The sequence below is a fragment of the Marmota marmota genome, unplaced genomic scaffold (assembly GCF_001458135.2).
Source record: "Marmota marmota marmota unplaced genomic scaffold, marMar, whole genome shotgun sequence".
In the NCBI taxonomy this organism is placed as follows: domain Eukaryota; kingdom Metazoa; phylum Chordata; class Mammalia; order Rodentia; family Sciuridae; genus Marmota; species Marmota marmota.
The window spans coordinates 25,726,973-25,754,941 of record NW_025999949.1 but is presented as its reverse complement, the minus strand read 5'-3'; the positions used below and the strand labels follow the sequence as shown (position 1 = coordinate 25,754,941).

General features: G+C 42.5%; 1 long non-coding RNA gene across 2 annotated transcripts; it reads right to left on the bottom strand.

Annotated features, from left to right (window-relative positions):
- Window positions 1–27,969, bottom strand: LOC125616553. 2 transcript variants are annotated; one of them, XR_007347247.1, is made up of 4 exons: window positions 27,675–27,969; window positions 24,820–25,952; window positions 21,626–21,837; window positions 1–150 (listed from the first exon to the last, which is right to left on the bottom strand). It is a non-coding gene; the product is annotated as an uncharacterized LOC125616553 (long non-coding RNA). The 2 variants fall into 2 exon arrangements; XR_007347246.1 differs by having other exon boundaries at window positions 24,820–25,949; window positions 27,675–27,968.

Below are 27,969 nucleotides of genomic sequence, written 5' to 3'. Positions count from 1 at the left end.
TTTTTATTGTTGGTTATTCATCTTTAGTGTGTAACTCCATTCTCCTCATCCCTTTCATCAGTCATTTCCTTGGGAAGCGTTCCCTGGATCCTGCAGACTTCCTGTTTTATGTTCTCCCATCGCCCTTTCTTTTGTGATTCTCATCAAAATCTGTGATTATGAATAAATGATGGTAACAAGATTTCTGTGAATTCTCTCCATTAAAAAATTAAAGCATCACAAGAAACAAATTGTCTATTTTATTCCATAGAGAACTTGCTGAGCATATTAAAAAGCCTGTCATATGGCAGAGGTTCAATAAAGATGGAAATAAAAAGGAATGAATGAGCGGCTGATAAATAGAGAACTCCGGGAGATCTGCCTCCCAGCAGCCTTAGAGCCAGCCTAGATTGTGGCTATAATCCTTCAAGGTGGGGCAGGACAGGTGGATGAAGGATGAAGGTCAGATTTCCACAAGCTGCAGTAATAAAGGATAAGAAAGACAGGTGGACGAGGAGCATCTGACAGCTTTCCATGCAACACTTCATAGAATCTCCGTGTACAACAAAAGACATGGAAGCAGACCAGAAGCAAAAGATGGAAGGACAAAGGAGGAGCTGGAAGGGTGTCAAAGAGAAGAGGCGCAGGAGGAGGGCAGGTCCAGCCTTGGTGAGCAGAGATGGCCACAACAGGTGGGTGAAGACCTCCTAGTTGAAATCTAGCTGTGAGGAGGCAGTGTGGCGTCCAAAAGGGCTTTATGAGCCCCGACACATCAAGGCACAGCCACTACCTGTCACACTGCTTTCTCTTTGGGGGGGTTTTCCACCACTTGAGGAACAGCTAAGCTTCCGTCTGAGTGTGCCAGCTGCTGCTGGGGTGTAGGAAAGGTGGCAGAACTCCTCTTCAGTATATGCCATGTGCTCTTAATCACAAAAGTGGTATTTTTGAGGTTTCTTTGTAGAGGAGGGGTCAAAGACATGTAAGGCAAAGCAGTTGGTTGGAAATTCCAGTGGCCATACCAAAGCACACACTGAATCAAGTAGGAGGGTTGACCCATAGCTCTAGGTTACCCTTCCTTAATATTTCTGGCTGGTGTGATGGTTGGCACCCTAGCTGATACAATGGACCATGAGGCAACATTGAGACTAGAAACTAAGTTCTGTGAAAGATAAAGTACAGTAGAGAGAATCTGGACCTCCAATATCCTGGGAATCAATCCACTAGCCTTGGGTTTGATTAACAGGCATTAAAACGGAAGTTGAGACTTTTGATCTCTCTTGTTTACATTTCTCATAAATGCAGTTACATCTGATTCTACGGATGGATACAAATTAAATTTAGTTTACATCTGATTCTTGTGGCAAAATCACTTTGAGAGCAAAGAAAGGGGACAGACAGTGGTATCGAAGAGAGTCTCCTGTTATTTGACTTTGGGCAAAGCTCTGTCTCTTCCTCCGTAAGTTATAGCTAATAATTTCCTTACACAGCTTTGTCAGGATTAGATCAAAGCACAGAAAGTGCCTTGAACAAATTAGCAGCTCAATAGTTACTGCAATTACACAAAATTTCATTGTGTAGAAATGTCTATATCCATTTATTTATTCACCAATAATTTAAACACTTATTTTTATGTGGAACAGACACCCAGTCATGGTGAGAAGACTGATCAGCCAAGGCTAGATATTTGGAAGACACCATTAGTGCAGTTGATAGATTAAGAAGAAAGAAGCAAATAGTTCCAAACATAATTTTTGTACTTTAATATCATTTCATGTTTGCACAGTTCGTGATAAACCTGAGCCACTGCCCCCGGCTCCCCACTTCTTGACACCCTTGCCTGCTGTTGTTCCTGTGTCCCATTAATGACAGCTTCCTTTGATGTTTGCTTCAACACAGGTTTCATAACCTTGGCATTGCTGATGTTCTGGAACCGACGATTCTCTGCCACTGTGTGCTGGCTGGGGACAGGGAGCTGCTCTGTGCATTTGCAGGCTGCTCAACAGCATCTCTGGACTCTTCCCACCAAATGCCAGCTGTGGCCCCAGCCCCAGCATGACACCAAAATGTCTGCCGACATTGCCACACATGGGGAAGAGGGAGCAAAACCGTCCCTGTTGAGAACCCACCATGAAATGTCAATTATCCAAGCACAGGGGAAGTTTGTGCTGGTATCTTGGGTTTTGCACAAAGTTCTAAACTTCACGGAGAAATAGCTCTGACTTAGATTTCCTAGACAGGAGCCCTGTTCTTCCCTCCCACCCCTCCAGGGGCCTCACAGGGCCTGCTGTTTGGGCCACAGAGTGTATCTTAAAGCATCCTCTTCCCATACAACCTGGTCAGCCTCAGTAGGTCCCCTCTCCTTCCTCTCCACTATGCTCAGCAAAAACAGTCCAATTCCAGCTCCCAGACACTGCCAAGTCCCCTCCCCCAGGCCTTCACACCCTTTCCTGCCCGCCTCACCCTCCTGCATCCGCTCTGAGATTTTAACTCCATCACCCCCACTCACTCTGAACACGACACTCGGAGCCTCGGTCTCCAGGCCTCCCAGCACTCGGTGCTGCCGTTCCCCAGCACTTCTTATCACGGGGCCAATGCCTCCAGGGACCCGTGCGCCCCATCCACTTCAGCTGTGCTCAGCTTTCAGCGATCACGTCCCACCTGGCCTGTGTGCTGTGCCTAGCATGTTGTCAATGACATGGCATGAAGCAGGTACTCAGGGAATGCTAGAAGGTTAGTTAACTTTATGAATTAAAAAAAAAAATAAGTGAAAACAAATGTTTTCATAGGAGATAAACTTAATCAACTTATCACCCTATGAGTTTTTAAAGAACTCCTGTGTGTCAAAGAGATCTGAGCATCTGCAAAGCTGGCGGCTGCCAATCTCCCTTACGATGACACTTTCTCTTGTTCTCTGAATTAAATTGATGTGAAAAAGATGAGAGACAGGAATGCATCTGACAGTCCTGGGAACATCACCACGGGGTGCAGATTTTGGAAGCTTCTGGAAGTAAGCTGAACCTAAAATTCACCATTCCTTCATCTCAAATGTCTCTCATTGTGCTCTATGAATTGGAATATCTAAAAAGGCCTCGTGATTTGCAGGTAATGTTTAATACTTGATGTTTTCTGAGAGTTTTGGAATGTTCGATTCATAAGATCAATCAAGGGAAATCCTTCAAAGGAACTCTCCATGAGGTTTCTGTTTCAAAATAGACCTTGAAAACTGGGAGACTCAAGACTATTTCTTGCCAACAGAAAATTTCAATGGTGTTTGCTTTAACTAGATTTAGACAGCCTGAAGAATACTGTTAGTTGCCAAATTAAAAAAAAAAATTAAGAGAGTCCACATGGAAATCTATATTTCCAGGGTTTTTTTCTTTCTTTTTTTAAGAAAATCAACAATACTGGGACTATCCTCCCTCAGGCCAGCATTTGGCCAGACTAAGAGCCCAGGTGCCACCACTGAGGGAGCAGTACCCCAGGGTTTCTTCCAGGCATATCACCTGCTTGGATCACCCACCACCTGGCCCTTATGGTGTAACCTCCATTTCCTGCCTCCTCTCATTCATATCCCTCAAGGGGTTCACAGTCCTCATACTTAATATCCAATATTAAAAATCATGTAAGTCTGAATTCACATAGGATGCATCTATTGCAAATCACAGAATACAAAATCTTCATTTTTGATGAGCTACTTCAACCTCCCAATCTTTAGATCTGTGCTGTCCAATGTGGTAGCTACTTAAACTTAAATTAATAAGAAAATTTAACATAAATTAAAAATTAAAACCCTCAGCCACAGTAGCCACATTTTAAGTGCTCAATGGTCACGTAAGGTCACAGACTACCACATGGAAGAGCTCAGAAAACATCTTCCTTATGAAGGAAGTTCTATTATGATAGTCTTGCCTAGGACATTTCTGATAAGTGGACAATGAAAGGAAAAAAGAAGGGCATATGGAATCTTAGAGACTCCTTCCAAGATTTACATATGAAATCCCTAGCCCCTAGTATCCCAAAATGTGACCTTATTTGGTGACAATCTTTAAGGAGGTAACTAAGTTAAAGTGTTGTCATTAGAGTTGGCCTTAGTTGGAATGACTGTTTTCTTACACAAAAGTGAAACTTCTACTGAGAGACGTGTACAGAGAGAAGGTGACATGAAGAGGGACAAGGGAAAGATGGCCTCTGCCAGTGAAGGGTCAGGTCTAGAGCAGGCTCTTCCCTCCCAGTCTCAGAAGGAACCCACCCTGCCGACTCCCTGGCTTGGGCTTTCAGCCTGCAGAACTGAGGCCTGTTTCTTTGGGTTAAGCCACTGAGCTTGTGGTACTGTGCTATTTTGCTAAATTGTCCTTAACAACTAATAGAGCCATTGTCATTCATATTCTGACTGTGACAATGGCTGTCAAATACCTTCTGCATCAAAAATCGTAGTAGGTGTTTTTAAAGAATACGGAGACACTCTGATCTCGCCTTCAAGAGCTTCTGGGTCTAGTGGTCTGGTACAAGTGTGAAAAAATGTATTTACAGAAGCAAATGGAAAGTATAAAATGGTAAATGTTTTGTGAAACGTCTTATTGATTTTTGAAATTAGAGAAATCAAGAGTTAAACTTTTCCCCAAACTCCTTGCACGGGCTCAGGACAATGGGGACTTTGAAAGTAAAAGGGGACAGTCTATTATTTATTTTATTGGACAAAGCAAAGAATACTAGTCCCTCTTCCTTCCCACCTCAGGCTTCCACTTGGGTGACAAGCCAGGGGACTCTTTGTGCCCTGTGTTGCCATACATGAGGGACAATGCAGATGATAACAAATTTAATGTCAGTGACCCCACACAGTCCACAGCCCGGTTGCTCCTGGGTTCTAACCAGGAGGGTTTACTCTCCACAAGACGGAAAGAGTCAAGTGGAGTCTTTTTAAATTTATTTATTTACTCTAATTTGTTATACATGAGAGTAGAGTGCATTTCAATTCATAGTACACAATGTCTCTGGTTGTTCACAATGTAGAGTCACACCATTGCTGTCTTCATGCATGTACTTAGGGCCACGATGTCCATCTCATTCCACCATCTTTCCTACTCCCATGTCTGTCTCTTTCTCTCCCTCCCCTTTGCCCTATCTAGAGTTCCTCAATTCCTCCCATTCGCCCCTCATCTTCATATGGATCAGCATCCACTTATCAGAGAAAACATTCTGCCTTTGATTTGGGGGGATTGGCCTACTTCATTTAGCATAATATTCTCCAACTCCATCTATTTACCTGCAAATGCCATGATTTTATTCTCTTTTAATGCTGAGTAATATTCCATTGTATATATAGTACAAGAAATAAAATCAAGAATCAATAAATGGGATGAATTCAGACTGAAAATCTTCTTCTCAGCAAAAGAAACAATCAGTGAAGTGAACAGAGAGCCTACAGAATGGGAGCAAATTTTTACCATATGCACATTAGATAGAGCACTAATCTCTAGGATACATAAAGAACTCAAAAAACTTAACACCAAAAAACAAACAACTCAATCAATAAATGGGCCAAGGAACCAACTTCTCAGAAGAAGATAGACAATAAATCAACAAATGAAAAAAATGTTTATGAAAAAAATGTTCAACCTCTCTTGCAATTAGAGAAATGCAAATCAAAACTAAGATTCCATCTCACTGCAGTCAGAATGACAGCTATTAAGAATACAAACAGCAATAAGTGTTGGCAAGGATGTGGGAGAAAGGCACACTCATACATAGCTGGTGGGACTGCAAATTGGTGCAACCAATATGGAAAGCAGTATGGAGATTCCTTGGAAAACTTGGAATGGAAAAACTCCTCAGTTTATACCCAAAGGACTTAAAAACAGCATACTATAGTAAACACAGACACATAAATGTTTATAGCACCACAATTCACAACAGCTAAATTGTGGAACCAACCTAGATACCCTTCAGTAGATGAATGCATCATGTGGAGTCTTCCCTTATCATTTGATCAGTAAGAAGAGGCTTATGGAAGACCCGCTTGTGACCAGCGCTAAATCTCCTGCTAACAGAAGCAATAGACTGGTTTTCCCCAGCCTATCTTCTGCAAGATGGTTTTATTAAAAGCAGGGTCTTGTGTCCCATTAACTCACTTACTTCCAAGACCAACTCTTTAGCATGAGGGGCCTCTTTGGCTTTGGCTCAACTGCTTTCCTAACTTAGAAAGGCGAATAACTTTGTTATTAGAGTATGATAGTGACTCACCCACTTTTCCCCGTAAAATTTCCAGGCATAACTACAGATAATAAAGGCATTTGTTTAAAGTCCTTGTCCTGCTCAGACTCTTATTGTGGGTAGGGACCATGTCTTCAGTGGTCCATGCACACCTCCCATGCAAAACCCATTCAGCAGGTGCTCAGTTAATGTTGAATGGTTGAAAGAAGTAATTTTATAAACCAAAAAAAATTAATGTAAAAATTTTTTATTATTTTTAAGGCAGATTTATAGACTACAGAAGGACTACATTATTTAACAGTATGAAAAGAATAGCTTCTAAAATGATCCTGAGAAGCCTGTGTGAGTAGAAACTTTAAGGATGAGGGTATTTTCCAAGTGGAATTGGAAGAAACCAATGGTAAAGACTAGCATGGGCATAGCCCCCAGAAGACAGGGACATGTGAAGAGAATTAGAGTAAGTAAAGTTGGAATGGTGAATTGTGGAGAAAGTTGGGAAAGAAATTTGGATTTTTTCTCCTGTAAGTAATGAAGAGGTATTGGAGTGCTTTATAAAGGGATTGATATGTTCAAAGCTAATTTTTTTCAGGCAAATTAATTTGCCACTAATTCTTGAGATTGATTAGAGTAGGGAAAATTGGAAGCAGAGAAAATGAGCATGAGAGAAGTATGTTCTCATGCCTCTGTGTTTATAGATTACTTTTTAGACTAATACTATGGTTATTGTGCTGTAATGACATATTTATCTTTCAGACTTGAGAAAGCTGACAATCATTGTACCAGAATGATGTCTTTGTACTTCATGTGTTAGGTGTTTATTTCTTTTCTTTTTAAATTTTTTAAATCTTTGGAAATTTCCATGCTGTATTCAAATGCAAGGGTTCTGCCTACTCTTCTAGCACAAGTGGGGCTGGGAAAATTTCAATCAAAGAGGAAAGAACTGAATCTTTTCAGCTAAGGTGAGTGGTCCTCAACTTTAAAAATCACCTGGAGAGGTTTGTGAAAACCCTCAATGGCCCAAGCCACACCTTGATCAATGAAATTACAGTCTCTGGAAGTAGAACCCAAGCATCAGGGTTTTTCCCGCATATCTGGTATTTCCAATGACAACCAAGGTTGAGAATCACTAGTTTGGATTCCTCTTCTCACCTGAAAAGTCACCATCAAGAGATAAACCTTGGAGATTGGTTCTGCTTAATAGAGAGCCATGCTGTTATTTTTAAAGCTGAAAGTCAGGTGCAGGGAACAAAAACGTTGAGTGGATGGAAGTTAACACAGAGCATCAGAGACTGCCTCTCTGACTTTAGCAGGGAGCTATTAACAAAACAGGGAAGAGGATGATGAACAGGTTTGGTAGGAAAAAGATGAGCTCAGCATTGAACAAATTGAGTTAGAAGTGTCAGCAGGACATAAGGTGGAGATGTCACACAAGAATTAGATCTATATGGATGAAGCATTGGAAAGAGGCCATGCTGGGGAAATAGATCTAGGAAACAGTCACATGGAAGTTAGTTAGAAGACTATTCCAGATCCATGGGACTAGCTACTGAGGGGAAGATGCTAGAAAGAGAAGAAGGAATCTAAGGACATGCCCTCCTTACATTTCCATCTCCCCAATTGCCAAAGATCATCACTTCTCCAAGTTAGTTTCTCGTATCTTGTGCTCTGTTGGAGCATTTCTTGCATCACGTGATCTAATGTTTATACCTCATTATGCTTTGATCTGGAATGTCTCCCAAAACTCATATGTTTAAGGCTTGGTCCCTAATGTAACAGCATTCAGAAGTAGTGCTCCTTGGAATTGATTGGGTCATGAGGGTTCTGGCCTTATCAAGACTAATCCATTGGGGCAGTCATAGCTGAATGGATGACTGGGAGGTAGTGGAAACTGTAGGTGGTGGGTCATGGTTGGAGGAAGTAGGTCACCGAAGGGTGTATTTTTGAAGAGTATTTGTGGTCTCTGGCCTTTTCCTCTCCTTTCCTCTTCCTTCTCTTGTTGTTGTTGTTATTATTATTCTCCTTCCCCTTTTCCTCCCACTCCTACTCCTCTTCCTCCTCCTCCTTCTCCTTTTTCTCTCCCCCTCTCCTTCCTGGCTGCCATGAACTGAGCCACTTTCCTTCACCATACCCTTCCACCCTGATGCTCTACCTCACCTCAAGTCCAAAGCAATGGAGCCAGTTGAGCATTGATTAAAACCTTGGAAACAGCCAAAATAAAGTTTTCCACCTCCAGGTTGTTTTTTCCAGGTATTAGCTAATACACATCTCTCTCTCCTAGCTCCTTGCTCAACTTCATCAAGGGCAAGGCCATGAGCTGTCAATCTTTGTGTTCACCAGAGTTGAACCAATGCACAATAAAGAGGTCAATGTCAATGAGCAAATGTAAAAGTGAATTAACAGAAACTATGGCTCTGTTAAACCAGGAGGCACAGTCACATAACCAGCAGCATCCCCGTGCTGACCTGAACTGTCACTGCACATCTAACATTCTATCCTGCCAACCACTGCTGCAGTCTCCCAAGGGTTGTTGAAATAAGTAACACTTACACATTGATTTACCCAACACTGAAGATCTGTTACTGATCTAGGAAAGTGAATAAAAAATTTTTAGAAGCCATGGCCCCTGCCTTCAAGAAGCTTGTGACCAAGCAGAGGAAAGAAGTATTTCCTCTGTGGTGCCTTTCCTGAGAGCCAGGCAGACAACACACTCTCTCCTGACCCCCTTATGACTTCGCAGGCATCAGCACAGGATTGGCCACACATTCCCCTCTGATCCTGTGACACCTTTCCCTCTCCATCACAGAGGGGACACTCCTCGAGGGGAATCACTGTCCTGCTTCATACTGCATTGTCTACTGTCCATGCTGGACCCCTTTTCTTCAACATGTGCTCCATTCTTCTGTTTCAGGGGACCTGTGCCTCTGATATTTCCTCTGTCTTAAGTGCTAATACTGCATTCCATATGGAGATGATGTGCTTATCTTAAAAGGTTCAGCTTAGATGTCATTTCCTCCAGAAAGCCTTCCAGACTCCAGGTCTGGGTTAACTCCAAAATCATCTGTGGCTCAGAGATTTTGCCTGTGATCAACTATATAATAATTGCCTATGTGTTCATGCAGACTCCATGCCCATATACATCGATCATGAACTTTATTTATTTATGTTTGGTACCAGGGATTGAACCCAGAAGCACTCAACCCCCCCCCACATATATATAATATATATATATATATATTTTTTTTTTTCGAGACAGGGTCTCAGCACCATATAAAGCTGCTGAGGCTGGCTTTATATTTGCAATCCTCCTGCTTCAACCTCCTGTGCCACCACACAAGGCTGGATCATAAATTTTAAACATGAAGATTATGGTTGTTTTTTTTTTTACACTGTATTCCTAGAGCCTAGTGTAATACCTATAAAATACCAAATTCACAATAGAGGTTAGATGAATGAACAAACAATTGAATAACAAAGCAGAAATTCAGCATGTCTCTGAATAAACTGAATTACAGATATGCAAAAATTAGAAGATATAAACAGAGGACATAATGTGGTAGGATGAGTATGAGTGATAGCTGTCCCATTGGATAGAGATGACAAGCACAACAAAGTCCAAAAGTAAGGCTAGTCATTGAAAAATTGTCAACCAGTTATCCACAGCATTCCAAATGGCTTCAATTGTTCATAACTTAATCTATTTTATATGCTTCTGATACATTTCATTATGATCACAATTAACATCATTATTCTTTTTTGAGGTAACATTTACTGGGTTTAATGTGAGCAACAAATAGTTATCTATTAAGTTAATATTTGAAAATTATAAGATTTTTTAAAAACAATCTAGAAAATGTATATGATTCTTATCATTTTTTGTGGATTGCATTAAGTTAAAAATATATGATGTTTTTAATAATGCATGTTATGAAAATTTTATTTTTGATTTTCATATGTTAAATAAACAAATCTTCAAAAATAACATGGCTTTATTTAGTCACCATCTACTAGGTACTGTCTACATCACCATTTGAGAATGAGTTTGTGTCATTCTCAAACTTTACAACACAATAATCACAGAACTAATATGTCAAGAACAGAGATACTTCATTGCTTCAAGATTATCCGGAAAACAGTGCAGGTAGAATCCTCGCTATCCACACTTACCATAGATAGATAGATAGATAGGTAGAATAGGAGGACAGGTAGTAATAGATATAGATAGATGATATATGGACACATAGATAATAGATATAGATGATAGATATAGATAGATGATAGAAGGATGGATAGATAGGTGATAGATGGATACATAGATAATAGACATAGATGATAGAAGGATAAATGATAGATATAGATATAGATAGAAATACATAGATAATAGGGGGGGAGAGAGAGAGACAGAGAGAGAGATGACAGATAAGCAGACATAGCACAATTAGTTAGGTGCCTCCTGTGGGTGAGATACCATGTTATGTGTTATATACGTATCATTTTTTTCTTCTCCACCAGACTACAAAAGAATACTGTTACTCATATCATTGATTAGAATACTTGATGGCTAAGCAAGCAGGTAACTGCATCACGCTTGAACCCTCAAGTATCTGACACCAGCACTCTGGAACTTGCTGGGTCGCCCTGCTATGTAGTCTTTCAAGACAAAAAATCCATTCTCGCTGGAATCCATTCACATTCCCTTATCCTGAACTTTGCTCTTCTTATCAAACAAGTGAGAGGACAGCAGACCTGCCTACATCCTGCAAGGTCCAAGCTGGCTTCACTATTATTCTTTAACCAAGGGACCCAAGCAGCCTCTGATGACACTATTAGTTTGAATGGCTGTGCTAAGGGATGACATTCCAAACAAGAATGATCCTTGGAGACAGACTACTCCTGACCTACTCAAGTCCCCCAAAAGATAAACTAAAGTGCTGAATCTACTTGATTCATGTTTTACTCTGCAGTATTATCTTAAGGGATTTGCCAACTCGGGGCTTAAAAATGTAACAAAAAAGTAGATTGAGAAACATCTTTACACCATCCCCACCACCATCCCCGCTGCTGACATACACACAGAAAAGCACATGGTTATAATTTATAATTATGTGAGCATACATATGTACATAAATATATGTGAAGTTATATACAAAATGAAACTCAAATATTTATATGCAATCAATTACACACCTAGATTTTGGATTCAATAATAGAAAGGACTATGGCATCATTTGATTGGTGTCTGTGCAGTGTGGCATAAATTCAGTGCTGTCAAATGAATAAGTGAAGTCCAAATACACCACTAGCTTTCTCAATTCCTCCTCCCTTGTCATTGCTCAAATCTTCAGCCTGCACTTTTGATGTAGTTTCTCTTTTTCTTCCTATTGGGCATTGCCTGCTGCCATTGCCTGGTCCTGCCTCCTCCTCTGATGGCTGTCTCCATCGACACCCCTCGGCCTATCTCCACATACCTAGGGCCACTTCCTTCAATGACAGTTTATCACAGAGTTCTCGGACTGCCTCTGTGATGATTGGGCATTCAGGCCTTGAGTGCCAAGGTCATCTGCCTTGAACCAAACATACTTCATTTTGACTATTTCAGTTCTTATTGTTTTTAATTACTAATAACACCCACCCAAACAACTCTATGCATGTCCAGGATGTTAAGGGCTTCCAAGGACAGCAAACTCTGCCCTTATTATTTATTTATTTATTTATTTTGCATAACGCCCACTGCTAAGTGTCCATGATACCTGTGAGGGCCATATTTAAAGTATAAGCTTAGAGTTGGAAGTTTGGGTATCGACTCCAGACCCTTCACTTATTAGCTAATCAAATTACCTCCCCTATCTAAATTACAATAAATCCTTTCTTAGAAAATGATTGTTAGGGATCGAAAAGGATACCCCTTATGGAAGACCCAAAACCAGAATTTTGCAAATACTGCATTCTTAGTAAGTGTCTCATTTTTCTTCAACCTACCCCCCAAATCCTCTCCTTCACTGAAAGAGTTGTTGCAGATCTCCATGGCTTTAGGCAGAGAAGAAATAACTTCCATAGGTAATGTTACTTGGAATATTCCTCTCTTTTTCAGAAAAGTTCTTCCCCCTATGGTCCTTCTATGTGTGCCACAGTCAAAAGTCATCTCAGGCAGAACAGTCAGAGTTTAAATTGCCCACTGCATCCCTGCTAGGGTTTCTCCATTTAGGTTTCTTGCTTCCATGTGGTTCAAATTGTTCTGCAGAATTCTCCAATTGGGGATTAGAGTGGAAAATGTCTTCAGTTAACAACCAGCACCAATGAAAAGATCTTTCATGTGACATTGAAATAGACCTTTTTTTTTTTTTTCTTTCTTTCTTTCTTTTGAAATCTAACTGGAGTCAAACAGGGGAAGCTTGTTAGGTAGGACAGACTGACAGGCTTGCTCTGGGTGGTAACATCTGAACCCATTCTAACAGGGTGGATGGAAATGAGAGCCGGTCACAGGCAGGTGAGGCTGTGAGGAATGATGGAGCCCATGTGCTACATGAATAATGGATCCCTTGGTCACAGCTGGCTAAGGGTGTCAGTTCCAGTCTTGTAGCAAAATCACCAGTTGTAACCTTTCTTTCCCCCCTCAAGAAATAAGTTAACCGAGCAAAGAGAAATGTCCATGGCTGTGAGGCTTGCCTTTTGTGAAATCTCTTTCTGCTGAGAAGTTTTGTCATTTTATTAGAATTTGAGGAGGAGGTCATCTTAGATGTGAAGTAGCAATCTGTTGGCAAGAAATACTGGACCTTAAAAAGGCCCATGGAGGGAGATGGAAGGGCTGGATTCCAATCCTGACTTTTCTCCTTGCTTGCTATACACAATCTTGGTAGAGTTTCTTAGCCTCCCTAAGCCTTGGTTTTCACCGTCAATGCATAAAAATGGTAACTGCTTTTGAAATGGTTGCATAAATAAAAATCATTTTTGTTTCCTTTGAACATATCCATCATTTTAGAAAATATTTGTCCCTCCCTCTAGCCTTGTGCCTCTGCCAGTACTGTGAAATTTTGACTAAAGATAGATGGGCCACATCCTAGCAGGTGTTCTCACAACCACAAACTCGTGTATTAAGCAGATCTTAAATACCAGACCTCTCTCAGGCTTAGTGCTTGTAAACCAGGTAACAATAACAATCTCTGCTATTCCTACTTTGTGGAGTAGATAATGGTTATAAACATTCTGGAAAAGGGTAAACAGCTCTTATCTTCTCTCTTATTTTGGTAGTCCATGGAGGTGTTGAGAAACCCCACATGGGTCTCAACTATCATGGCTCATATTCACCTTCTGTTTTTATGTTCCCTAATACATTAGAGTTTCTTAGCCCCAATGTGACTCAACACAACTCTTTGGAGGAGTATCAGTTCAAGAGTAATTAATAATTTTGACTCCTGTGGAAATGTTGGATTCCAAATAGGCTCTTTCCATTTTGAACATCAGGAGTACAGATGAAGCATCCATCTAAAGAATATCTGGATGACATTTGACAGCCGTCTCTTCAACACACCTGTGAGAAAGATGTGTCATCCCCATTTCATAGATTAATCAAGCAAGTTTCAGAAGGTTTTATTGAACCACCAAGGTCATAAGTTTGTTATAACAGTAAGATTCAATACTTTTGCTTATTTATTTATTAAAATCCTAAATTCTATTCCCAACACTGCTCCTTATTCCACCAGGAGAATTAAAATGGACAGAGCATTCAGAAAAAAATTTCTTTATGGTAACATGAAGTTGATCACCACACACCAGAGGAGGGTCGGAAGGCTCAACCTGAAGTGTAAACAGATCTAGAGAAAGGCCCAGCCTCCTTTGGAGGACCATGTGAGCCAGGTTAAGTCACCAACTAGAGGCAAAGTACCCCTTTCACCTAGCCGTGGCTCAATGGATACGTGTTCTCTTTCATTTGTCTTCCTAAAATGGCCATGTTTTGTTCTATTACTGCATCTTAGTTCATGCTGCTGTAACAAAGAACCAGAAGTTGGTGACTTATAAGTAAGAAGAATTTATTTCTCACAGTTCTGGAGTCTGGAAGTCCAAGATCTGGGTGTCAGCATGGTTGGGATCTGCTGAAGAGGACTTCCAGGTTGCAGACCACCAACTTCTTGTATCTTCAAAGGGCAGACAGAGAGCTAGCTGCTACCTTGGGCCCTCTGTGACATGTCTGGGGAGGCCACCGCTCCTGAGCTCCTTTCCTACCCTCCACCTCTCACAGGCTCACTGCTCAGACAAGCTCTGCAAGTCTTTGGCTCTAGGCCACCAGCTCACTTTTCTTCTCAAGGAAGGAATATGTGCCTCCTCTTTGCAGAGAGGATCCCACAACAGGACCTCTCAGGCTCTGAGGGTAACCTGCACTCATTTTCTCCCCATATGGAAGCACCCCCCTTACCTCAGTCTCTTACACATTACAGTCACTGCCCTGAAGCTGGTACCTAGCTCTCCCTCCCCTCCCAGCTTGGGTTCAGCTGCTAAATCCCTTCCACTAGGCTTGCATCAAAGGGGTTCCCTTGCCGACCAACCATTTATCATAAAACCTGGCATCTATCTCCATATCCACTTACCCCCTCTTACCCCACTTACACCAATGTTTGTTGGTGAAATGTTTCTCAAAAAGCCCCCTACGCATATACAGATGCATTATTAGGACAGTCACCTGAGGCCACTCGCCAGTCAGAACCACAGCCCACTCCATTCTACTCTAAAACAATAGAGAATACAAATGCTGCCTGTTTTATTGCCACAAATGGTTCAAAATTATAATAATTTATAATTTACCAAACGCTTCCCCAAAGTTATTGCTAATTCTCCCCATCCTAATCTTTGAACATATTAAAATTCAACAAGTTGAGCAAGTGCCAGTTTGGCGCTAATGTTTATATTAGGTACTTTCATATGTATTTCCCATTGAACATTCAGAATAACTTCCTACCGTTATTATTATTTATATGTGTAAAGACCCAAATGCTCAAGAGGTTAAGAAACTTGCCAAAAATCATTGAAGTAGAAAGACTTTTTATTTCTGCAACTCAAATCTAATAATCTTCAAAGCCACTGTATTGGTTTGCATTTAACGAAGTAGCTTAGCACTTTATAAATCCAACTATTTTTTTTTTTTAATTTATAAGATCTTCTCTTATCAGGACATTGTAAGTTATTTGAGAACATCTGATACTTCTGTTTAGTTGTGTGTTGTTACAAAACAAATTAACCCAACACACCAGAGATAAACTATAACCATTTTTTCCCAATTTTGTGGAGCAGGAATTCAGGCAGGGCTCAACTGGACAATTCTTCTCCATGTGATGTTGATAACAACCTGGAAGTAGCGTTGTTCACTTGGAGGGTGTGCTGCTCTGGAGAGTCTGAGAGATTTCACTCTTATGGCTAGTGCCTTGGCAGGGGTGGCTGGCTGGACAGACAGACTCAGCCAGACAGACTGTCAGTCAGGTCACTTACAATTGGAATCTCTAATGTGGTACTCTTAAGAAGTCAAGTTTTGCACACAGTAGCTCAGGGTTTCCCAGAGACAAGAAGTAGAAGCTGCTCATTTCATAAACTGACATAACATCACTTGTGCCACATTTAGTTGATCAAAGCCATTTGCAGAGCCTGCCTGATTTCAAGGGAAGACAAGAGAGATCCCACCTCTCAACAGGAGGAGTGCCAAAGAAATTATAGCCATCCTTAATGTGCCACAGCTTCTTCCAGATTTTCTAAATATATACTCAGTACATGTAAGTGGAAAGAGATAATAATTATATTTTAATAGCTACCATTTTTAGTGCCTCCAGATGGCCAAGCTTATTCAAGGCAGATTTTCTCCAACTCAGCACTGTTGACATTTTGAGCTAGATAATTCTTTGTTGTGAGGAGCTATCCTGTGCATTGTAAGATGTTAAGCAGTATCTTTTGCCTCAACCTGCCAGATACCAGTGACATCTCCCTGAAGTTATGACAACCAAAAATTTCTTTAGGCATTGCCAAATGTCTCATAGAGGAAAGATGGCCCCCACTTGGGGTCTCCTGCTCTTTATTAAGCACTAAACACAGGGATATGTTCTAATATAATAGATAAGTCTCAGTACAGTATAAAACAGATACTATGATTAATCCCATTTTGTAGAGAGGTAAACAGAAGCCTAGAGAGTTAAATGGCTCATCCATTTTCATCTGGTCACTTTGCAGGAAAATTTCATGTCTGTTTAAATACAATATATGAAATCTTTCTAAAACACCATTGATTTCCATTTTCTACTCCAAAATGTCCAGAATCCAAATGCATCCCAGGAGCTGAATAACCAGCTTTCCAAAATCAGAGGCAAAACTCCAGCCACACACAGGGCCAGTTTTGTGGTTGCCTCCCTGATTGATACACCAGGGGGTCTGGCTGGACTCTTCAGCTGATTTAGGTCATCTCCATCACAGAAAGCATTGATCCACACAAAATTAGCAGGCGCTTCTCTTCTCTGCCCTGCTGTTTGCTTACAGAGGGGATTCAAGCCTAATTTGGATCTGCGCCTGACTCTGGGCTGCATGCCAGGCCTCGGTGCAGGGACGCTGGGCACCCGCACTCACCTGGTGTGCAGTCTATTTCAGGACACAGCCTCAGTCACTGCTGCTGCAGGTGTCCTGACAGATGCAACGTGCCCTGCATTTGCCCTGGATTAAAGATGCCACTGTTGCTGGTGCAGACATGTCCTTGGCCCCTTCTTTTCAATCCTCCCACTGGCTTTCTTCATGGGAAGCCAGTGACCCACAAGACCACATACCCCAGCCCCGTCCTGAGGGAAGACAAATATGTAATTGACAATTAGGAAGTGGAGCATCCATCTAGGGACACAAAGAGAGGAGTGGTGAATCCTCCTTGGAAGAGTGGCTGAAGTGGGTGTTCCAGGGAGTCCTTCTACAGGGTGAAACGTAGCATTCTCCAAGCAGAGCAAAAGGGAATAGGACATTTCATGCAAGAAGGATCTCATGTGAGAAGACAAAGACACTCTAAGTGGCAGGGTATCTTGAGGCCACCTAAATATAATCAGAAGATAAGACAGTGAATCGCAAAGAGAAATGACCAGGGACTGAGGAGGAGGAGCTATGTCAATCTTTGATTAACAAGAAGAGCAGGGCTTTAAGAAAATGAATAAAAGGCTGGATTTGCACACACAAAGATTAATTTAGCACCTCTAAGCTGTGTTGTTTGTAGAGGGGCAAAAAGTGATTGCAAGGGACAGGTGAAAACCAATTGGAAATTTGTTCAAATAGTATTCGGTTTAATCATTCAACAAGTATTAAATGAGTGTCTAATTGGTTTCCAGAGTCCCCACTAGAAAGCCCAAATCGAGTGGTGAATAAACTTGACATTTTCCCAACACGCGTCGATCCCCTGTTCTGGTAGGCACGACAGATATTAAACGATAGGCATCATTAATCACATAATTAAAATGAAGGGTTCCAGGGCGGGGAAGTTACTAGAGGGCTAGTGCACAGTGGAGCAGCCCAACACAACCTGGGGTGGAAAGCAAGCAGGATGGGGGCAGCTGCCCTCTTCTGTCGGAGATCTCAGGGCCCCACCAGGACAGTGAGTTGGGCAGGATTAGGGACCCTGTTACAGATGCAGAAAAGACGTTTTAAGGTAGAGAGTCAAAGCTCCGCCTTGAGACGAGGTTACCCAGGCTTATAAGAGAGCAGTGGCAATGGGATGAGAAGGTAGGGAGGTGGAGTCCAGAGGAGGCAGCTTGGCTCTGCCTGCTCATGCGAGTGATTTGGCCATTACCTGGAGGACCAAGGTATTATCATGGAGTCTAAAGTCTCAGTTCCTCCCCACCAAGGTACTCTGGTTTATTGAACTTTGTGAACAGAGCCAGCTAGCAAGGTGACATTGTGGCAGAGATGGAGCCTTGCTGCTCCTTGCATCAGAAAAGCAGAGACAGCCTCTCTGGCAGTGACACAAAAGAAGCCTGCGTGGGACGTGACTCAGCTCAGCAATGCTCCACCACTAGCCATAAAAATGAGGCAAGGCAGCAGCAACATGACCTGAGACCGTGCCCCCAAAGCCATTGCCCCACAGGGAGGCTGCCAGCCGGGCAGTGCCAGCTCTTTCATGAATGCAATGATATGCCCAGGGCATAGCACAGGACCTAAGCACAGAACCGGCTGGCCTGGGTAGTCTTTGTGTCCTGGCCACGTGTGGCACTGATCTCTGTCACCTGGACCATTTCCCTGAGAGCAGGCACTTGACTGGCTAACTCAAGCTGCATGACCTTCAAACAGCTAGGTGACAGTGACTCTGAGCTGAGGAGAGAGGAAGAAGCCTCTGACAGAAGCTTTAGGACCCAGAGCGAAGGACACAGGTGGAGGAGTCACCTGATGAACTTGGAAGCTTGGTCCTGCCCCTCTCAGCCACGTGAGCAGAACCTGTCTGCACCTCGGTGTCCAGCTAAATGGAGGAGGGGACAAGGAGATGGAGCGAACTGACATTAGTCCAGGATGGATCTCATCTGGCTTTGCCTCACTCACTACCACATGTGAGACCGGTGTGCCGATCCTGTCTTACGTGTGATCGTGACACTTCCCTCAAGGTGAGAATCATGAAGCAATATAGATGAGTGCTTAGTGACCCAGCCTATCCTTGTTATAATTATTATTACTCTAAGTGCTATCCCCATTATACAGATGAAAAGCCCGAGGCTGGGAAGCCACATAGCAGGGACCTGACTCCAGCTCTCCCTGGTTTCAAAGCCCCTGTCCTGAATCACATAAAAAGACTGCTTTCTTATTTCTATCCTCATCCCCAGATGTTGGCTGAGATCCATAGAAAATGGGTTCAAAAGGGAAAAAAAAAGAATTGAGTCCAATGATTCTTGAACACATAATTTAATAATAATTAGTTATTAAGAAAGTACTCAACTAAAATAATGTATTTATTTAAAAATTATTCTCTAAATATTTATCAAGGGCTATTTATATGCTAGTCATTGCATTTCTATGGGACATTAAAAAAATTAGCATGAAGTCTTCCTACCCACAGTTTATAGTCTAATAAATACATGCAGAAATCATTCTAGTGGGAGTGGGAGTAGTAAATAATACTCATAATGCACCGATCTATACTGATGTGTACCATATTTCAGATGTGATCCTCAGCATCTTGTATGCATTATCTCTTTAGCATTTAGAATAATTCTCTGTGATGATAATTATTACTCCAGTTCTACACAGAACAGAGCAGAGCTCAGCAAAGTTATATAATTTGGCCAAAATTATATAACTCAGAAATGGGACAGAACCAAGAAGCCAGCCCAGGTCCGTCTGACCCAAATAAATGCCCATAGCCATTGTTGGCTCTCCCTGGTCCTCCCTGACCAACCTCTCTACTTACAACCAGGAAACACACTTGTTTCACTAAATGGCCTTAATAAAGAGCAGAATCCCACCAATCAGCAAAAACGGACATTGATACCAAATAAAATCGCAGGAACTCCATTTTGACTTTGCAGTTCACTATTTTATTCTCTCAGCTGTAGTCTTCCTCCAGGAACAAGGGCAGGTCCCAGGCAGCGAAGACCCTGCTCACGCTGCAGCTCACACCAGCCTTTCATCTGTGGCAGCAGACTAACTCCTGGCTTTCTCCAGGCTCATGCCACTATCCTGCCACTTCAAGCAGCCCTTAATCAAATATTGATGACAGTTTCCTTCTTCTTCAAAACGGTATATTTGAATGCCATTATCAAGGGATAAAATAACAAGGTCGTTTCTTTTTTGTCTTTTTTCTTCCAAGTTGTTGGAAGACATCTGAGCCACAAACAGACAGGTTTGAGGTCATCTGAAGGACAGATTGGGGATGATGTTGAGAACAGGAATTCACTGTAGGTAAATGGATGATGCTTCCTCCTCAAAAGCCCACGTAGGCGACAACTTCGCAGAAGCACCACTCTCTTGCTCAGAGTCAGCAGAGGGAGGAATATGCTTTCTCACTAGACTCAAGGCCTTGCGATGATTGACAACCTCTCCACCTTCTATCATGCAAACACTGTCAGCTCTGCCCAGGGCTGCTTGCCAATCCACCTCTCCCACATAAAATGATCCCTTCATTATCAATCCATGTCCCCCATCTGTGAACCCTGTTCAGGACCCAGGTCAGAATTTGCCTTATTCATGAAGCCTCCTGACCACCCAAGCACTTCTGCCTTAGCACCCTGACTCCTTCTGGGTCATGACCTAGCACATCTGTCTTCCCAGTGGACAGGCAGCAGTATGGACAGGCTTTATCTAGACCTACTTTGTCACCCTATTCATCAGTGAGAAACTAAACAGCATCCACTCTAGGGTGTTAGGCAGCTTTGTGTCACTGTGACCAAAATACCTGACAAGAACATCTTAGAGAAGGGCAGGTTTATTTTGGCTCACTGTTTCAGAGGTTCAGTCTGTGGTCAGCAGGTTCCAAGACAGAAACATCATGGTGGAGGAAATCTGCTCAGCTCACAATAGCCAGGAAGGGGGAGGGAGAAAGAAAGAGAGAGTGAGCCAGAGAGATGGAGACAGAGAGAGAGAGAAGGGAAGACATAATCCACAAGTGTACGTCCCCAGTGTCTCATCTCCTCCAGCCATGCCCCAGTTGCATATAGTTTTCACCACCTCCCAGTAAATACATTCAAATTATTAATCAATCAATGGATTAATCCACTGGTAAGGTTAGAGCCCTCGTGATCCAATCACTGCCTAAAATCCCTACCTCTGAACCTTGCTGCACTGAGGATCATGTTCTCAACACATGGTCTTTTGGGGGCCCACTCCAGATCCAAGGCACAACAAGAAGATAGTCAATGACCCTGAAAGCAAAATATTACAGATCACCATATCACCTAGGAAGGAAAGCATATTGGAGATAGAGTAGTGCACGAAGGGCAGTGACAACCAACTCAGATAAGTGATCAAAAAGTGCTCTCAGAGGAGGCCGAATTTAAGCTGAGACCTAAAGGGAGAGATGGATCCAGACCCACAGTAGACTAGGCCAAGAGAAGCAAGCACAAAATTCTGGCTATGAAAATGGCTTGATGTCGACAAGAAAATGGGCAGAGGCCAGTATGGTGGGAACGGTAAGAAACAGCTAGAAACAGCTGAGCAGAGTACAGAAGAGACATGGGCCAGGCAAGACAGGAGGGAGCCCGCAGGTCACAGGTAGTCCAGAGTTTTGGTTAGTCTAAAAGCAATAAGAAGTTTGTTATGGTTTAGATATTGTCTTTCCCCTCCAAAATTTAAAATTTAGTCCCCAGTGAAATGGTGATGAGAGGTGGTGGGATCCGCAGGAGGAATTTGAATCATGAGGGTTCTGCCCTAATGAGGAGACTCATGCCACTCTTGCAGGACTGAGTTAATTCAGGAAAGCAAGTGACCCTCACTCTTGTGGGACTGGATTAGTTACCTCCAGAGTGAGTCGTTATAAAGCAAATGGGTCCCTAGTGTTCTGTCTCTTCTGCATACATCCACTGGACCTTTGGCTGTTCTGCCATGTTGCACTGCAGTCCTCACCAGAGGCCAGGAAGGTGCTGGTGCCATTCTCTTGGACTTCTCAGCTTCCAGAACTGTGAGCTAAATGTGCTTCTTTTCCTTATGAGTTACTCAGTCTCAGGTTTTCTGTTGTAGCAACGGAAAACAAAGACATAGTTATCGAAAGGCTCTTAGTGGGGAAGTAACTTTATTTGATTTATGTTTTGAAAGGTTGTCCTGACATTTATGGGGGGGGGCATCTAGATTTAAGGGTAAAGAGGGACAAGAATAGAAATAGAGCATTGGGGGACTCTTGTCCCATTGCCAACCACAAATGACTGATACAGCAGAGGTGCTCCATAAAAATGCTTGGAAGGAAATGAATGGATGAGTAAGTGCATAAGTGAAAGAATGAATGAGTTAGACCACCCTGGGCTTTAGCAAAAAGTGTGACCCACCATTTCTTTCGCTGGCTGGTTCTATTTTATCTCCCATCCACCCTTAGCACCAGCAACACTTGATTTATTCAGAAAAAAAAAAAAACGGGTAAAAAGTGCATCCTGAAAATTTTTCACCCATCTCAGGCCCAGATTTCCCATGTCACAGGCTTGCAAAAATCACCATCTTGTCCTGGCAACATTTTATCATGCTTAACATCATTTTTTGCCACTGTTCTTCATTCCTGTGAACAGGACACAGCCTCCTGTTTCTGGCAGGAGAAAAAAAAAAAGGCAAGTTCTGCTTCAATCAGACAGAGAAAGAAAAGGGAAAGGAAGGGGGGACTCTGATGAGGACTTTCATCCCCTTTCAGGAAGCTGGCTGAGGGCCATGCTTGCAGGCTTGACATTAGACCTGAAAACCTCAGCTTCCCCAGGGAAGCCAGGAGGGGCGGGCTCTTGGCACACGGAATTCCCAAACAGCACAAATATCCGCTTTTCCTCAGCAATCTCCTGCTTTATTAGCTAAGCTGCTCCGAAGCCCAGACGGGCGCATTTCATGCCGAGTTTAGGGTGAAAGTGATTTGGCAGGTTACATTCCCAGGGTGCTCCGGAAAAGAGACAAGAGGCTGTTGAACACAAGCCATGCTGGATGCTTTCCTAAACCAGCAGGAATCAGCTGCTTTGACAGTGGGGTCTGCTAACAGATGGAAAATCCTTCAAGGGGAACAGAGACTGAGAGAACCGAGGAGGTGCGGAGCACTCCGTATGGATATGATTCCAACAGAGCACTTCCCCAATATCCTCTACCTTCTGTCAGGACCATTAAAAAGGACACAGAGGTAATCCTCCGATAGACAAACTTTAAAAAATGTAAAAACAATAAAATTAAATGGATTTTCAAGCTAGAAAGGAACTTCATAATCAAACAGTTTCCCTTTCTCAAGGGAAAATTGACACAGCAGGATGAGAAGTAACTTCCCAAATTCACTTAGCTGCAGTGGAACAGATGCCCCAGGTAACCAGACTCCACTCTGTCTAGCCCCTTCCTGATGCCATACCTTCTTGCTCAGGGGCAGGATAAAGAGATGATTAATGACCATTTGGATCATTAGTAAGTCAAAAAGACTTATGATCCTACAAACCTCTAATGGAGTCTCTGAATGACACTCACTAGATCTATGACCCTTGATACTGTCTCCTCCAAGGAAATAATTGAACATAGTAATAATCCCTACCTCACAGATTTAAATGAGATAATGCCTGTAATGTCTGTACACATAAATTATGTTCCTGTGTGTTCACCAGATATTTTACTTCCTTGTGGATATTGAGGGCAACTGTTTTCAAGCTCTTTTGCACCTGGGTTGGGCCACATGACTAATGTGGTCAATGGAATGTAGGCAGAAGAATGTGCCTCTTTGGTATGAATCTGGAATGTCCCCTAAGACTTGGGTGTTAAAGGTTTGGTCCTCAGTGTGACAATGTTCAGAACTGGAGCTTGTGGGAAGTGATTGGATCCTGAGAGCTCTGACCTCCTTGGTGGATTAACCCATCGGTGGCTGAATGGAGTCCTGCGAGATGGTGGAAACTGCAGGCAGCAGGGCAAGGTTGCACAAAGTAGGTCACTGGGGACGTGCCCGGGAAGGGTGTTTCTTGTCCCCAGCTTTCCCCTCTCTGCTTCGCAGCTGGCATGAGCTGACCAGCTTTTCCCCACCATGCCCCAAGCCCAGAGCAATGAAGCCAACTGAACACACGTTGAAACTCCAAAACTGTAAACCAAAATATTCTCTTCTTCCTTTAAATTGTTAGTGTTTGAAGTATTGTCACAACAACAAAAAGCTGACTACACAGTGCCCAATCCCAGTAGTTGCTTGTGAAACATTGTATTTCCATTCCTTCTAGACAATGGTGCCACTCTGTAGATGGCAGTGTCACAGGAGGTTATGTCCTTGAATTGCTATTTGAAGAGCTGACCAATCAATACTATCCACTTTGAATTCTTTAAGAGAAAAACCTTCCTGTGTTAAAATATAATTTACAGGGTTGTTTATTATAGCAGCAGCTCATCTTTACTCTGATTAATATAGAAAGCATCCATGGAATAGTAACAATCATAAATGGCACATTTTTTAGTTATTCAGAATCTATACCATCTATGGATTCTTATAATCAAAACTCATTTCTATAGTACTGAGCACTGACAGCCAACATCAACCCTGATAAAAGGCATCCTCTGATTCTGAAGTGTTTGGCAAGAATTTAACTGTGTTCCATGTAATCTGGCTGCAGATATGTATCTATTGGCTTTTTAAATTTTTTTTACTTCTTTAGGAAAAAAAACAGCAAGTGAGGGTAATTCTCATTTTATAAATGCTCTTATTTCTTAAGTACTTACTGAGCTCGAGACATTTTTCTAGTATTATCTCTCAGGTTGCCACCTGCTATTCCCATGATCGCCCCATAAGACTGTGAGGTCACTGTTATTCCAGGCATGGACTCCCACTCCCCATCTTTCTCTTCTTCCACCCTCGGTATGACGCATGCCCTACCTTGGCTCCAGCCCTCTGCCATCTACCTCTCTGGCTCCCATGCTCTCTTACCTCACTGGCTTCTATGTGGCTTTTCCTTCCTATCACTCTTTATCCTGGCACACCAGAGCCTCATTCTTGGTAGAAAACGTGCTCCTTACCTGGTGCCATTGGGTTTTCCTTGCCTCCAGGATGGAGCACACTCCATGGCAGACCTTCAGAGCCCAGGGAATCAGCAAGCCTTGAAAGCTTTCGTAACAGCCGTCCATCCAGTATTCTCACCTCAGTCTCACGTGCTTGGGGTCCGTGGGTTGAGCCCCTCTCCACCCTCCACCACAGTCTCACTGAACTGACTCTGTTCCGGTATCCTGATCTCCCCATTCACAGAAGAAAGGGCTGTGAGGCAGTCTTCATTTCCATCTGGATTTTCTTACTCCAGCTCTGATTCTGAGTCTTTCTGCATCAACCTGCCTCTTTCTTACAGGGAACAGCCAGTTCCCTACTTTTTCCTCCTCAACTCAAACTCAACAAGAAAGTCAGATTCTAGATTAAATAAGCTTGCAAAGCTGTGTCTTTGTGTTTGCTCTCCGTGCAGACCACTGGTGCAGGACAAGCACCTGAGGAGGCCCTGAGCACGTGGCAGTGGAGGAAAACCATCAAACTTGCTTCCTTGCAGCCGCAGGAAGCCAGGATCAGGGAAGGAGACCATGGTGCCTGCAGCCTGGAAGTTATAACTGAGATTGGTTTGATGACACAGAGGACACACCCTGTTGAAATTTTCTCCAAATGAGGGGCATTTTCAAGTTGCTCATTGAGCAGTCAGTTAGCAGGGCTGGGAATGTCTGGAGTAATGTATTCCTGGTCCCAATGTGATTGTGACTGGGTTTTAGGCACAGCTTATTACCACTTTTAGGTAAAGATGTAAATACAATGATTCCTGATAATATGCAGGTACTTGGTCCCCACAGAAGTTGTCTTTTGGAGCAGGCCTGGTGACTGATGGGCTTGGTGTAAAATGCAAATTCACATTTTGTGGAAAGTGTTAAGTTCATTCATCTAAATCACTTCTGTTATAGTCTGTGACGGCTTCTGAAAATTGCCAGGGTAGGATTTTTATTTGATCTCTCAACATTATTGGAGGTCATATAAACAGGATTATATGAAGTCTTTCACTGTCAATTAGTGTAATTTTAAATCAACCTTCTGTCGACGATGTGCAGATTTCACAGTGTAAGGAGGAAGAGAGAAGATCTGGTTTCTCCCTTCAGTGGATTTGTCTGGCTTTTAGTTACTGCTTACATAGAAAGCAAGGGAGAGGAGGGGAGGTGGAAAGGAGGAGAGAGAGAGAGAGGCAGTAATAGGGAAGGGAAGGCAAGAAAAGGGAGAGACAAAAGAATGGAGTGGGGAGAGGAAAGAAGGAGAGAAAGAGCAAGTTAGCTTCTCACAAGGTGCCTGAAAAATTCATCTAGTCCTTGAGTTTATCTTAAGAAACAAAAATGTAGAGTTGTTAAAAGGTTAAAAACAATTCCATTTATGTGAAATTGGATGGCTAAATGGTCTTCTCATGATATAATCTAAAATATGACTCTTTCTGAGCCTAATGTGCAGCAGACATTTTTCACGAATAGATTCAATGACGGGCACTAATTGTTTTATGGAAATAAAAAAACATCAAATTTCATGTATTGGGGGAATACTGGCCCTACTTTTAAGTTTAATTTGACCTTCAAGGATTTATGAGTGTGTCTGGGACAATACTTTCCATAAGTCTCTATAAATATGAGGAAGAACTCTCTTCATTTGAAAATCTTCATAACCGCGGGATTAAATTTTCATCCCTTTTACAACTCCACAGGAAACCTCCCAGCAATGGATAAGGAAAGTCTTAGTGTCAAGCAAATTATCTCACTCATTGCTACAACATCCTTGTAAAGGCTGTGCTATGTTTCAAGCTAATTGAAGTTGGAAAGAGTCAATAGATGAAATAAAATAATCCAATGAAGAAGCCCTTTTCTGATCTGGTTGTCTCTGATCTACCAGACCAGCTTATTTCAAAACGGATGCTTGAACTCCAGAGTAGACTCCGCCAGAATAGATTCTCCTCTGTCTACAGTCAGACCCACTGGGATGGAGTCCCAGTTCTGCTTCCTTTTGTGTGATCTCTAAGTCTCCATCCACACAGCAGGGAAATCACATTTTCTATCCCACATTGTGGTGAGCACTAAATCATAATGAACGGACCATGATTAACACCATAACTAACATCCTATCATCAGTGTCAACGTCGTCTTCGTCCACCACAAAGGTTTCAGAATTAATTCTAGGTCCAATCTTGCCTCCTTTAAATCCATTCTTAAAACAATGCAGCCAGAATGAATCTTCCAGGATATAAACTTGGTATATTACTTCTATGGTTAAAAGCATTCAGTGTTGCTCCTTTGTCAAAAGAACAGCGTCCACAATCCCTGAGGAGGCAGTCAGGCCTTTCTCCATCAAGCCCTGCACCCTCTCCATCCTCTCCCCTCACTCCCCCTGTTTCCTGTCCCTGATCTGAACTTCCAGCCAAACAGGGCTATTTGATAATCCTAAGCATTTCCTTCCATTCACTCACCCTCCTGTCTATACTTCTCCATGTCGAAACATTCTTTCCATTCTTGTCTCCAAAAGGTTAGATTAAAAAAAAAAAAAGAAAAGTTCCTTTCTTGGAGCAAGAAACTCCAGACTCAAAGATGCACAGGAGAAGGGAAATTAATCTGCTCCAGTGATGTTGGAAGAGGAGCAGGTGCCAATTTCCTTAGCAAGGAGAGGATCCATTATGAACTCAGCCGTCCTGCTGCTTTGCAGTCCCCGTTGTGGCCTATTTGCTCACGCTGTGAACGCAGTCATGATCTAAGCACTCCCAAAGTCAGCCTGGCCGGCGTACAGCACATCTTAAAAAGCATCTGCAGCACAGATTGAACTCGCACTTTAAAAATCCTGGGAAGTGATAAACATATGATTTTGCTTAAGTACTTACGGGGCGGCTGCAATTAAAGTTGAGGATAGTGTCTCCTAGTGCCTCGCTAAACCGCACTTGTTCACACAGGCAGGAAGAGAGTGACTTCTCCATAGCTTTCCTAAGTGGAGAAAAGAACAGGACAGGCAGCAGCAAAATATATTGACTGTTTCTCTTTGGGATTGTGGGGAGTTGGGGGCTACTACCGCTGGTCTTCTGGAATCCATCAACACCAATGCTCTCCATGGCCCAGCTACCCTGTGTCTTTTTGCTTGTTTTGTTTTGTTTTTGGCTTTTTTATTAATTTATTATAGTT